Source organism: Bos indicus x Bos taurus, chromosome 21, assembly GCF_003369695.1.
Source record: "Bos indicus x Bos taurus breed Angus x Brahman F1 hybrid chromosome 21, Bos_hybrid_MaternalHap_v2.0, whole genome shotgun sequence".
Lineage (NCBI taxonomy): Eukaryota > Metazoa > Chordata > Mammalia > Artiodactyla > Bovidae > Bos > Bos indicus x Bos taurus.
In genome coordinates this window covers 14,285,503-14,297,543 of record NC_040096.1, presented here as the reverse complement: position 1 = coordinate 14,297,543, position 12,041 = coordinate 14,285,503, and the positions used below count along the sequence as shown (strand labels likewise).

The 12,041-nt window shown below is 47.2% G+C and overlaps 1 pseudogene; it reads right to left on the bottom strand.

Moving 5' to 3' along the window:
* Positions 1-9,095: 9,095 nt before the first annotated feature.
* Positions 9,096-10,022, bottom strand: LOC113880085 (annotated as a pseudogene).
* Between the last annotated feature and the right edge of the window lie 2,019 nt (positions 10,023-12,041).

Genomic DNA, 12,041 nt, shown 5'->3' with positions numbered 1-12,041 from the left:
TATAACAAGAAACAGATTTAGAAAACAAACTAGTGAGGGGAGGGGTGTGGGGGAGGGGCATGATCAGGGTAAGGGATTAAGAGGTAAAAACTACGATGTATAAATGAATAAACTACAAGGATATATTGTTGAGCACAGGGAAAATAACCAATATCTTATAATAACTATAAATGGAATATAACCTTTAAGAAGTGTGAATCACTGTTCATCTGAAGCTATAATATTGTAAATAAAAAAAATAAATACTACGTTTTCTCTCAACACTAGTGAGACGAGAAGTACTGATGCATGTGCAAAGTAGAAGGATATTATTTATTCTGTCTTGCATGAAACATACCAAGAAAAGATTCAAGAAACATACCAAGAAAATTCATATTCAAGAAGTTATAAATGTTTTGAATCCCAGAGTTTTGTTTAATGGAGTTTCTGTTTTCAAGGAAAGGTTTGGAATTATTATTTCCTTCTAAATTCTCATAGCTTAGGGACTTGCCTGGTGGTCCAGGGCCTAAGACTCTGCGCTCCTAATGCAAGGGGCCTGGATCCCGTCCCTGGTCAGGGAACTAGATCCCACATGCCCCAGTTAAGACCTGGTGACTAAGTCAAATAAGTAACTAAATAAATATTTGAAAAATAAATTCTCATAGCTTAGAGTCACCTTATTTGAATAAGAATCCTGTCTGCTTTAGTGGACTGGAAAATGTTTCTGAACACCTGGAATGTCGTATAATACTGAGTGTGAAGTGATGATGTGAAGTCAAGACAAAGTGTTCCCTCTGCTCCGGACCTGCTCTGACATCATGAAACGTATAGTCCAGTCATCTGTCCCCTTCTTCTTGCCTGGGGTTTTAGAGTCATTAAATTACTGTTTTGCCTGGCCTTATTAGTCCTTTCCAAATATGTAGAGTTATTAAGGCAGGGGATTCCCTGGTGGTCCAGTGGTCAGGAATCTGTGCTTTCACTGCCACAGGCGCTGGTTCAATCCTTGGCCTGGGAATTAAGATCCCACATGCTGCAAGGTGCAGTCAAATAAATAAGAATTAATAGGGCCATCAGTTGGGGGTAGGATCAGTTAGGAAAAGCTCACAGTTAATTGTGCCATTGTTGTTCAATCACTGTCATGTCCGACTTTGCAACCTCGAAGACTGTAGCATGCCAATAGTATGCTCCTCTGTCCTCCACTATCTCCTGGAATCTCCATTGAGTTGGTGATACTATCTAACCATCTCATTTTCAGCCATCACCTTCTTTTTCTTTCAGTCTTTTCGAGTATCAGGGTCTTTTCCAGTGAGTCAGCTCTTCACATCAGGTAGCCAAAGTATTGCAGCTTCAGCTTCAGTCCTTCCAATGAATATTCAAGGCTGATTTCCTTTAGGATTGCCTGGTTTGATCTCTTTGCAGTCCAAGGGACTCTTGAGGGACTTCTCCAGCACCACAATTTGAAAGCATCAATTCTCCAGTGCTCAGTCTTTATGGTCCAGCTCTCACATCCATACATGATTACTGGAAAGATCATAGCTTTGACTATACAGACCTTTGTCAGCAAAGTGATGTCTCTGCTTTTAATATGCTGCCTAGGTTGGTCATAGCTTTCCTTCCAAGGAGCAAGTGTTTTTAATTTCATGGCTGCAGTCACCGTCTGCAGTTAATTTTGGAGCCCAAGGAAAGGAAATCTGTCACTGCTTTCACTTTTCCCCCTTCTGTTAGCCATGAAGTGATGGGACCAAATGCCATGATCTTAATTTTTTTAATGTCAGGTTTCAAGCCAGCTTTTTCACTCTCCTCTTTCACACTCATCAAGAGGCTCTTTAGTTACTGCCATTAGAGTGGTATCATCTGCATATCTGAGGTTGTTGATACTTGGCCGAGCAATTTTGATTTCAGCTTGTGATTCACCCAGCCTGGCGTTTTGCATGATGTACTCTGCAAGTAAAGTCAAATAAGCAAGGTGACAATATACAGTCTTGTCATACTCCCTTCTCAATTTTGAACCAGTCAGTCGTTCTGTGTCCGTTTGTTTCTTCTTGATCGACATACAGGTTTCTCAGGAGACAGGTGAGGTAGGTGGTCTGGTATTCCCATCTCTTGAAGAATTTTCCACAGTTTGTTGTGATCCACACAGTCAAAGGCTTTCGAGTAGTCAATGAAGCAGAAGTAAATGTTTTTTTCTGGAATTCCCTTGCTTTCTCTATGATCCAATGAATGTTGGCAATTTGATCTCTGGTTCCTCTGCCTCTTCGAAACCCAGCTTGTATATTTGGAAGTTCTTGGTTCACGTACTGTTGAAGCATAGCTTGAAGAATTTTGAGCATAAGCTTGGTAGCATGTAAAATGAGCCCGATTGTAAAGTACTTTGAACATTCTTTGGCATTGCCTTTCTTTGGAATGAAAATTGACCTTTACCAGTCCTACGGCCACTGCCAAGTTTTCCAAATTTGCTGATATATTGAGTACAGCACTTTAATAGCATCATGTTTTAGGATTTTAAATAGCTCAGCTAGAATTCCATCACCTCTACTAGCTTTGTTTGTAGTAATGCTTCTTAAGGCCTACTTGACCTCACACTTCAGGATTTCCAGCTCTAGGTGAGTGACTACACCGTCGTGGTTATCTGGGTCATTAAGACCTTTTATGCATCTTTCTTCTGTGTGTTCTTGCCACCTCTTCCTAATCTCTTTTGTTTCAGTTAGGTCCTTACTATTTCTGTCCTTTATTGAGCCCATCCTTGCATGAAATGTTCCCTTAATATCTCCAATTTTCTTGAAGAGATCTGTAGTCTTTCCCATTCTATTGTTTTCCTCTCTTTCTTTGCATTGTTCATTTAAGAAGGCCTTTTTATTTCATTTGCTATCCTCTGGAACTCTGCACTCCATTGGGTATATCTTTCCCTTTCTCCCTTACTTTGTGGTTCTCTTCTTTCCTCAGCTAATTGTAAAGCCTCCTCTGACATACTCTGCCTTTAAACGTCCCCCCGCCGCCGCCCCCCCCCCCCCCCGCCCCCGGTCGTCAGTTTTCCTTTTAGGCACACTTACAAACAAGTCACAGAAAGACAGTGGAGTTCTCAAGGGAAAGGTACATCAGGTAGTTTTAGATCTATTAAACTCATGCTAAAGAGTTCTACGCAGGAGGAGAAAAAACAACTATGCAAATTGCTTTTCTTTTGGACTTGAGAAAAGAGGATGAGCCCACCACCCACTAGAAAGGACTTAAAATCAAGTTAGAGTCCCGATGCCTGTGTTTTCATGAAGAGACTCAGTAGGGTTGGGACGATGGCTGTACCAATGAGAAAATGGAGATGTCTCCTCTCTCAGAGCTTAGAAGCTGTCCCCAAGTTTAAATTCCAGTCTCTGTTGAAATGAGACTGGTGACTCTTCCTTGGTGGCTCACAAGATAAAGAATCTGCCTGCCATGCAGGAGACCCAGGTTCTATCTCTAGATCAAGAAGATCCCCTGGAGAAGGGAATGGCTATCCATTCCAGTATTCTTGCCTGGGAAATCCCATCCATGGACAGAGGAGCCTGGTGGGCTACAGTGCATGGGACTGCAAAGAGTCAGACATGACTGAGTGACTAACACACAGATACACATGGTGTTCGTACAAGAACCACAAGGGCTTCCCAGGTGGTACTAGTGTGAAGAACCCGTCTGCCAATGCAGAAGATATAAGAGATATGGGTTTGATCCCTGAGTCAGGAAGATCCCCTGGAGGAGGAAATGACAACCACTCCAGAGGATCGTGGTGGGCTACAGTCCATAGCATCACAAAGAGTTGGACACAACTGAAGCGACTTAGCATACACGCACGTGCAAGGACCACACAACCTCTAGTAGGGAAGGAAGCTTATTGGTAAATAGATTAATTGTATGTGATATAAAACAGACTCATTTGGAGAACTACATTTACTTCTGAGAAACTGAAGCCTTGATTACTGCTATTTCTCTAAGCAAGCTGCAATGGTTGTGTCTTACCTACAAAAACAGAATACTTAAATACTTAATCTTTGCAGGTTTTCATTTGCTTCAAAAAAAGATATTGCAAATACTTTGGTCCATGACTTTAAATCTATTCAGGATTGTTACTTTATTTGATGAGGAAAACACTCTGCTGCATGCTCACCTCCCAGTTCGAGTCAGAACCCAGTCTTGGGTCTACACAGGACTTTTCTCCTGTCCTTTCTACATTTGTTTCTTTTTTTTTCCTCACGTGTTTTTGAATAGTTTCCTTTAAACACCCAAGAATGTAGCTAAGTAGAAGAAGGAGGCCAAAGAGTTCAAAATCTGTTACCTATGACACACTGGCAGGGCCGCGTGATGCGTATGTGCTCTGTCGTGTCTGACTCTGCGACCCCACGGACTGCAGCCCACCAGGCTCCTCTGTCCATGGGATTTCCCAGGCAAGAATACTTAAATGTGTTGCCATTTGTTTCTTCAGGGCATCTTCCCAACCCAGGGATTGAACCTATGTTTCTTTTCGCCTTAAATGTGTGATCTGTCTCTCAAGCTTTTGGACTGAGATGTCTCATGAAGGCAGAAGATCCCGCAGCCCAGGAAAATCTACTGACCCAGTTTCCCAAGAAGAGTAAAACTCACAGATACCAAGGAGCGGTTGCGTACATGAAAAAGTGAGGTGAGGCGTGATGAATTCTACCCTTTTCTAGAACCAGGAATGGAAGACTACAAGTCTTAAGTTTAGCCACAGGAAAGGATCGGTGAAAATTTCCATATATACAAATCACGGGTAATGTAAAATCTAGCACACAGGCCACAGGCTTAGGCAAGCTAGAGGTTTAAACTAAGTTTGCTTCATTTTGTAAGACTGTCTGTCACACAAGCTGTAAATCAGAGGACCCCTGGCTCTGGGCCCCTTTCTGTTTGTGGACAGTAAATTTACATCTTTTGTCCCTGGAAGACAAACTCTAAGCAGTAACCTTGGCTACCGTTGCTGCACATTTCCAGTTCTACGCTCAGTTTTAGAAAACAGGTTAGGGGGAAAGGGTGGGGGGAAAAAGCATTTCACTCTGCCTCAGTTATTAACACCGAGAAGGAAGCACTCCTCAGACTGTTCAGAGGGGAAACAATGAGTCATTCATGCTGTCAGCCCAGGTGGTGCATGAATTCCAGACAAGCCACTGAGTTAACCCCTGCAGGCCTCCTCTCCCCCCTGGGCTCCTTCCCGCCACCAACCCCCGCCTCCCCCCAACACACACACCCCAACCCCGTGGCCTCCAGGGAAGAGGGGGCGGCAAGGGGGCCATGCTGGGAGGAAGTCCTAGCGGTAACCAAGGCACTGCCTCTGCAGTGTCAGTCCCGGGAGCCTCGAGCTGTTTCTCACCATGTGACTGGCTCCAGGAGAGGGTGGGGAAATGAAAACACTCTGCTGGGATATATTTAGTTGAAGTGCAGCTGGGGAAGCGCTTAAACAAGGGAGCTTTTGTCCTCATGCTGAAGTGTTTTTCTTAACTCCCCAAGGCTGAAAAAACTTAAGCCACTGGACTGATTTTTCTCCCCACTCGATTTTCTCTTCTTTGGGGGATGTTCTTATGCTGAAAGTTTAGAATTACCTGGGGTTTGCTGAGCAAATTTGATGCCAAACTGACACAAAAATCTCCACAGTTAAGAGATTAATTAAAATGCAGATAATTTCTGAGCACATTATATGTGGTTTGTGTGTGTGTGTTCATCGCTCAGTCGCATCCAACTCTACATGCACCATGGGCTGTGGCCTGCCGGGCTCCTCTGTCCATGGGATTCTCCAGGCAAGAATGCTGGAGTGGGTTGCCATTTCCTTCTCCAGGAGATCTTCCTGACTCAGGCATCCAACCTGAATCTCCTGCATTGCAGGCAGATTCTTTACCGTCTGAGCCACCAGGGAAGCTGGTACCTTCTTGCAATTAATTTACTGTTGATTCACCCTGGAAGTTAGGTATTTTCAGATGCCTTTACTGGACAATGTATGGAGTTAAAAACGTAATTAAGTTTTATAAACTTTCAGAACCCTGTTTCCCTTGAGTTGATTCACATTTTCCAGTAATGAAAGATTTACTTCTGCGCTGATGAGCACAGCATCTTTGCAACAGATTACTGATGAGCCACGTTCATTGGTTCTCGTTCACGACCTCCTCCAAAAACCACCGTGAACTGCCACCTTGCTACGAGGTTTTTCAGCCACTGTGTCAATGTTATATATCAAGGGCACACCGTCTACTATTAAGAAGTAGCACAGGAAATATTTTACATGAAAATGCCATTTGCAGTTATGAATCCAGGGCGGAAACTGCTGGTCAAGAAGCTCGTGTTTTGGGTTGATACAAGAGAGCCAGGTTGTATTAGTCAGGATTCTCTAGAGAAACAGAACCAATGGGTGTGTGTGTGTGTGTGTGTGTGTGTGTGTGTGTGTGCGTGTGTGTGAGTGTGAATGAAGAGAGAGATAGAGACTGGTATTTTTGTTTGTTTCATGTCTATATTGACAAGACGGGGGAAAAAAGGGTCACAGCATTTCAGACTTTATTCAAAGACACAAACGGCAACAAAGAGCACCCACAAGTGACAGGCATGGTCCCTAAGGCCCTGGCTCAAAGGCCACCCTGGAGGGTGTGGGTGACTTCTCAGCCCTTCCTCTCAGCCTCTCTCTCTCTTCCTCCTCCATGCCTCACGGACACCCCTGAGTTCAGTGAAAACTGCAGAAACGAAGTCACTCTAGAGGAGGTTGGGCCCTGCCTGGCCAGTGTCGCCCACATGGCAGCCCTGGGCAGCTGAAGAGTGGGGGTCACCGGTCACGTGACACCCCCACAGCCAATGGCCAGGCTTCTCTCTGAAGTGGTCAGCCGGACTATCCCAGAGGGAGACGGCTTTCAAGAAAAAGACACCAACTTGGTTCACGAAGGGCTTGGGTAAAATGCTTTCCCAGAAACCTTAAGAAATGATTCACTCTCAGATTCCTGGAGCACTGAGCAACTGAAACGGTCACTGGCTTGCCTGGAGGAGAGATCTTGGTGAAAGGCAGCCTGCTGGTTCCTCAGAGGGCTCAGCGAGGGGCTCGGCGGTCTTTGCACAGACTCCACAGTGGACCCATGAGAAGCACGATGAGTGAAATGGCACATCCAGAGGGGCTGGGCCCCCGCTGCCCTCCAGCCTCCTTGCTCCTGCTTGCTGGCTTGGGACCAGAGGCTGGTTTTCAGACGAGCCCCAGGAAAGCAGGTCTGCTTGGGCTTGAGGCCCAGATGCCGAGGCTTCCCTCCTTTCAGTCTGAATGTGCTTATTCCCTTTGGCCAGAGTTCCTCTCCCATTGTCCTCTGTCCTGCCCAGTCGACAGCAGCTTTTCCTTGACATGTTCAAATCTTTTTTTTTTTTCCCTCCCCCTAAAGATGTCAGGATGGAAACCCTCCACCATTCTGCAGGGGTAACTGTTTACTGTAGGTAGCAGTTCCTCTAACACTTTATACCTGTAAAAATCCTGGGCACAGGCCAGACGTCTGTGGTACCAACGTTCATATTCACGTTGAGGTGTAGACACAGTGAGTCAGCAGGAGCCCCGGACACACACTTCTCCCCTACTCTACACACAGACATGTGAGGGCCATGTGAGGTTCCTGTCTGGGTTGGGGCAGGTCACAGGCTCAAAGGGCACTTGGCAGAGTCCATAGTCACTTTCAACAACCCTGACCCCAGACCCATGAGGTGAGCGGCTGAGCTGGTGATGGGCAAAGGGAGCCTCAGCGTAGAAGGAGCCATGGGCTTGCGGGGTCTTTTATGGACAAAGCACTCCCCATGGGCACCTCCCCTTCTCTGGACCACCTGCCACACTAGGAAAGTTAGCTGGAGAAAAGCCTGCATTTTCTGGCCCCTTTGTGTTCCACGACTGCTCACCAAGACTCGAAAGCTCAGAGAGCAAGTCCAGTTACAAGCTCTGAGGCTTGGCTCCTCTGAGTGGAATAGTGTAGGATCCTCGATGCCTCGGCACCCACAGAAGGACGTAATGGTGAGGGTCAGGGTCAGGGGAGGGACTCCTCAGCCCGCCCGGAAAGTGCACACACACTATGGTGAATGGTGCGCACTCACCACCACTGCCGAGGTCAGAAACCAAGAAGAAACACAAATATCACACTTTGGGTTAAAGCATTTTCAAGAAACAACCACAAAAACAATGGCCGCTTTTGATACTACAACCTACCACATTTGGCAACTTTCAGAGAAAACAGCTGTCTCCACCCCAAGCCATCAGAGGGTCCAAGATCCCTTTATCCTGGGCCCCAGTTTAAAAAGTCAAGGAAGGAAGACGGACCAACGGAGGGCAAGAAAAGGCTGAAGAAGCAGTTATACAACACCTACAGCGCCCACCAGTCTGGGTGTCTGCCTCCCTGCAAGAACCGTCTGCCTTGAACCTCTTCTTGGGGAGAAGGTGAGCTATCAGGGGGGCCCAGCTGCTGGAGACAAAGGAGGCAAGCTGAACATGGGAGCCGCCGTAGCCTCCAGAGCTGTGACCCCCAGTCTCAAAACAAAATCAGGGACACCCCATCCTCCCCTCCTCAGAGGCTCTATTCATAGAAATATGGGGTACTCTGGTGACTCTATCCTTCACGAAAACTTCAATTCAGCCAGCCTAAACCAGATTCCTCTGCGTCTGTTGCATTAGTCTGGCGTGTATGGGAGAGAAATGTAGTGTGACTAAGCAGCTGCCCACGTCCAACAGGGCACACTCAGGTGAAAACGTGGCAAAGCTCAGGACAACACTCTTGCGTGTGCTCGGCCTTCCCAGAAGTACAGCCTCTGCAAGCACCTAGGCCTTCCTCTTCCCCGCCCCCATCCCTAGATAAGCTCCATCTGGGAACCCAGCCCAGCCACTCTTGTAAAGATACGTTACAACACTAGCTAAGAAAACAAAAGCAGGTTTCTTTAAAAGGTATTGTGCAGCCGGAAGCAGCATCTGTCTGCGGGTTCCTGTGGCTGGGGGTGGGGTTCCTTTGGTTTTGACCAGAACACTTCTCTGCTAGGGGGGCCAGGCTTGGCGTGGCTTTGCAGAAGCTCGGTTACGGGAGTGAGACTGAACGTCACAGAGGTGCTCGGGTGGGTCGCGCTCACGTCACCGAGGACTCCGGAGTTTACATCCGAGATCCTCTGTCCTGAAGAACCTTCGCCTTCTCGCTAGGTTGGATGACAATGCCGTTGGTCGAATTATTTAGTTCTCTGGAGACAACACAGAGGAATTCTGCCTGATCCTCGTTCCCATAAGGCAATGGCACCCCACTCCAGTACTCTTGCCTGGAAAATCCCAGGGGGGAGGAGCCTGGTAGGCTGCAGTCCATGGGGTCTCGAAGAGAGGGACACGACTGAGCGACTTCACTTTCACTTTTCACTTTAATGCATTGAAGAAGGAAATGGCAACCCACTCCAGTGTTCTTGCCTAGAGAATCCCAGGGCCGGGGGAGCCTGGTGGGCTGCCCTCTATGGGGTCGCACAGAGTCGGACATGACTGAAACGACTTAGCAGCAGCAGCAGCATGCTGATTAGCTGTTGGAATCTCCAGCCGTCGGACATAGTGGACACCATCTGCCTGAGCGCCTCCTCTTAGCGTTGCAGGACTCTGTACACGTGCTTCGCCGGGCCCTGGGAAGCTCAGTTTTTCTTGTTGATATCACCTCCTTGAAACCAGTCGCTGGAGAGATGCAATGTTGTAAAACTCCACTTCCTCCAGCCGCCTTTTCTGCCAACTCCTTCCTAAAGATGAGCTTCCCTTGACGGGGGTAGTTTAGGAGTGGACCCAAGTAAATAGGGTCCCTGTCAGTCAGATAGGCCCCCGGCTCGTCCTTGTCTGTGTCCAGCCCCGGATCCTCCTGGCAGCAGAGGCGGCAGAGAAAAGACCTGGGCTCCAGGCCTAGGGTCTGTCTGGTGGTCATGGAGTAAGGTGCTGCCCCGTTCAGCCGGACTCTGCGGGCCGACCACCGCCCCCTGACCCGGCGGCCCGGGACCCGGGCTCCAGCGGCTGCGCGGCGGCCCACAGTCGCAGGGGCCAACTGCAGCTCTGCCATCTTGGGCCGCCGCCGCTGCCCGTGCGCCCGAGACTGATTGATTGATTAGGAATTGGCTCATGGACTCTTTGCGACCCTATGGACTGTAGCCTACCAGGCCCCTCTGTCCATGGGATTTTCCGGGCAAGAGTACTGGAGTGGGCTGCCATTTTCTTCTCCAGGATTATGGAGGTCAAGTCCAAAATCTGCAGGGTGAAATGACAGGCCGGACACCCAGGAAGAGCCAGTGTTGCAGTTCAAGTCCAAAGGCGGTCAGCTGGCAGAATTCCCTCTTCTTCAGGGCAGGTCCACCTTTGTTCTGTTCAGGCCTTCAACTGATTGGGTGAGGCCCATTCACAGTACAGAGGACAATCCTCTTTACTCAAAGTTCACCGATTTAAATGTTAATCTCACCCAAAACTATCTTCACAGAACCATCCAGAATAATGTCTGACCCTGTATCCGGACACTGTAGTCTAGCCAAGTGGGTACATAAAATTAACCATCCTGTAGGCTAACACACGCATTTTGAAAAATTCACTTGTTATAGTACAAGATTGCTTATCAGATTGAAGCTGTTGTAAGGGTATAAAATGCATAAGGTAGAAAAAATAAAAATAAATGCATAAGGTAGGATCCCCTGTTTTCAGGATCCTCCCTTTCGCTCTCTCTTCCGCCCTCTCTCTCGAGGCTTTCCTTGGGAACCCAGGCACAGTGTTGTGCAGAAGCAGAAGCCCCAGAGAAGCCCCCAGCCAACACCAACATCATCTCCCAGTCCCCGGGGGCTCCTGCCCCAGCCTTCAGTCTTCCTGCTGTGCCCAGACATGTGGTGCCAGTTGCACCCTGTCTCAATCTCTGACCCACGGAAACCATGAGAATTTTCTTTAAATTTAATGCTATTTCAAGCCACTAAATTTCGGGGTAACTTGCTACACAGTAATAGGTAACCAACATGTAAGATTATGGTTAACTTTGTAAAAAACTACCAAAGTGTTTTCCAATATAATTTTAGCATTCTGTACTCCTACCAGCAGTATATGATGGTTCCAGGTGGCACAGAGGTAAAGAATCTGCTTGCCAATGCAAGAGATGCAAGATATGTGAGTCTGATCCCTGGGTAGGGAAGAGCCCCCCGCCCCCACAGTAGGATATGGCAACCCACTCCAGTACTCTTGCCTGGGAAATTCCTTGGACAGAGGAGCCTGGTGGGGTATAGTGCATGGGGTCACAAAAAGTCAGACACAACTGAGCATGCATGCACGCACGCATGCACACACACACACACAAAACACACACACACACACATTTATCATCAAAGTCTTCCTAGTGGGTGTGAGGTTGTTGCTTGCTGTGATGTTAATTTGCATTTTCCTGATGATGCCACACCTACTTTGGATCAGAAATATTATTACCCAACTTAGAAGCCAACCTCATTTACTATGCTGTTTCATAGTCACATGTCATAGAGCTTGTGCTGACATTTCCAATTTGTTTTAACAATGATTGCTACCACATTGAATCTCTAAGGTTAAGAGTCATCTTAAGCTAACTTAAGAGGTTAAGCATTTATCTTGTTTGCATACCCCCAGAAGAATGAGGAATAAAAGCCATCTGGTCACAGGTGTGGGGCTCCTGGCCTAACAACACCATCATCTGTTGTTAATTGGTATTAATATGTTTTTTTGAGAAATGCTATGTGCCAGGCATTGCACATGTAGACGCTCACTTACCACAACACCTCTATAATGTTCATGTTATTATTTTGAGCCTGTTCCAAAGGAAGAGAGGTTCAGAGAGCTCAAGAAACTTGGCTGTTGTCACACACTGAATTTGAACCCAATATCCTTTTACCTGATCTAAAACAGATTTCTCAGGCTTCCCTCGTGGCTCAGCGGTAAGGAATCTGCCTGAAAATGCAGGAGACGGGTTCGATCCCCAGGTCCAGGAAGATCCCACGTGCCATGGAGCAACTAAGCCTGTGCACAACTATTGAGCCTGTGTTCTAGAGCTGGAGAGCTGAGCCCACATGCTGCAACCGCT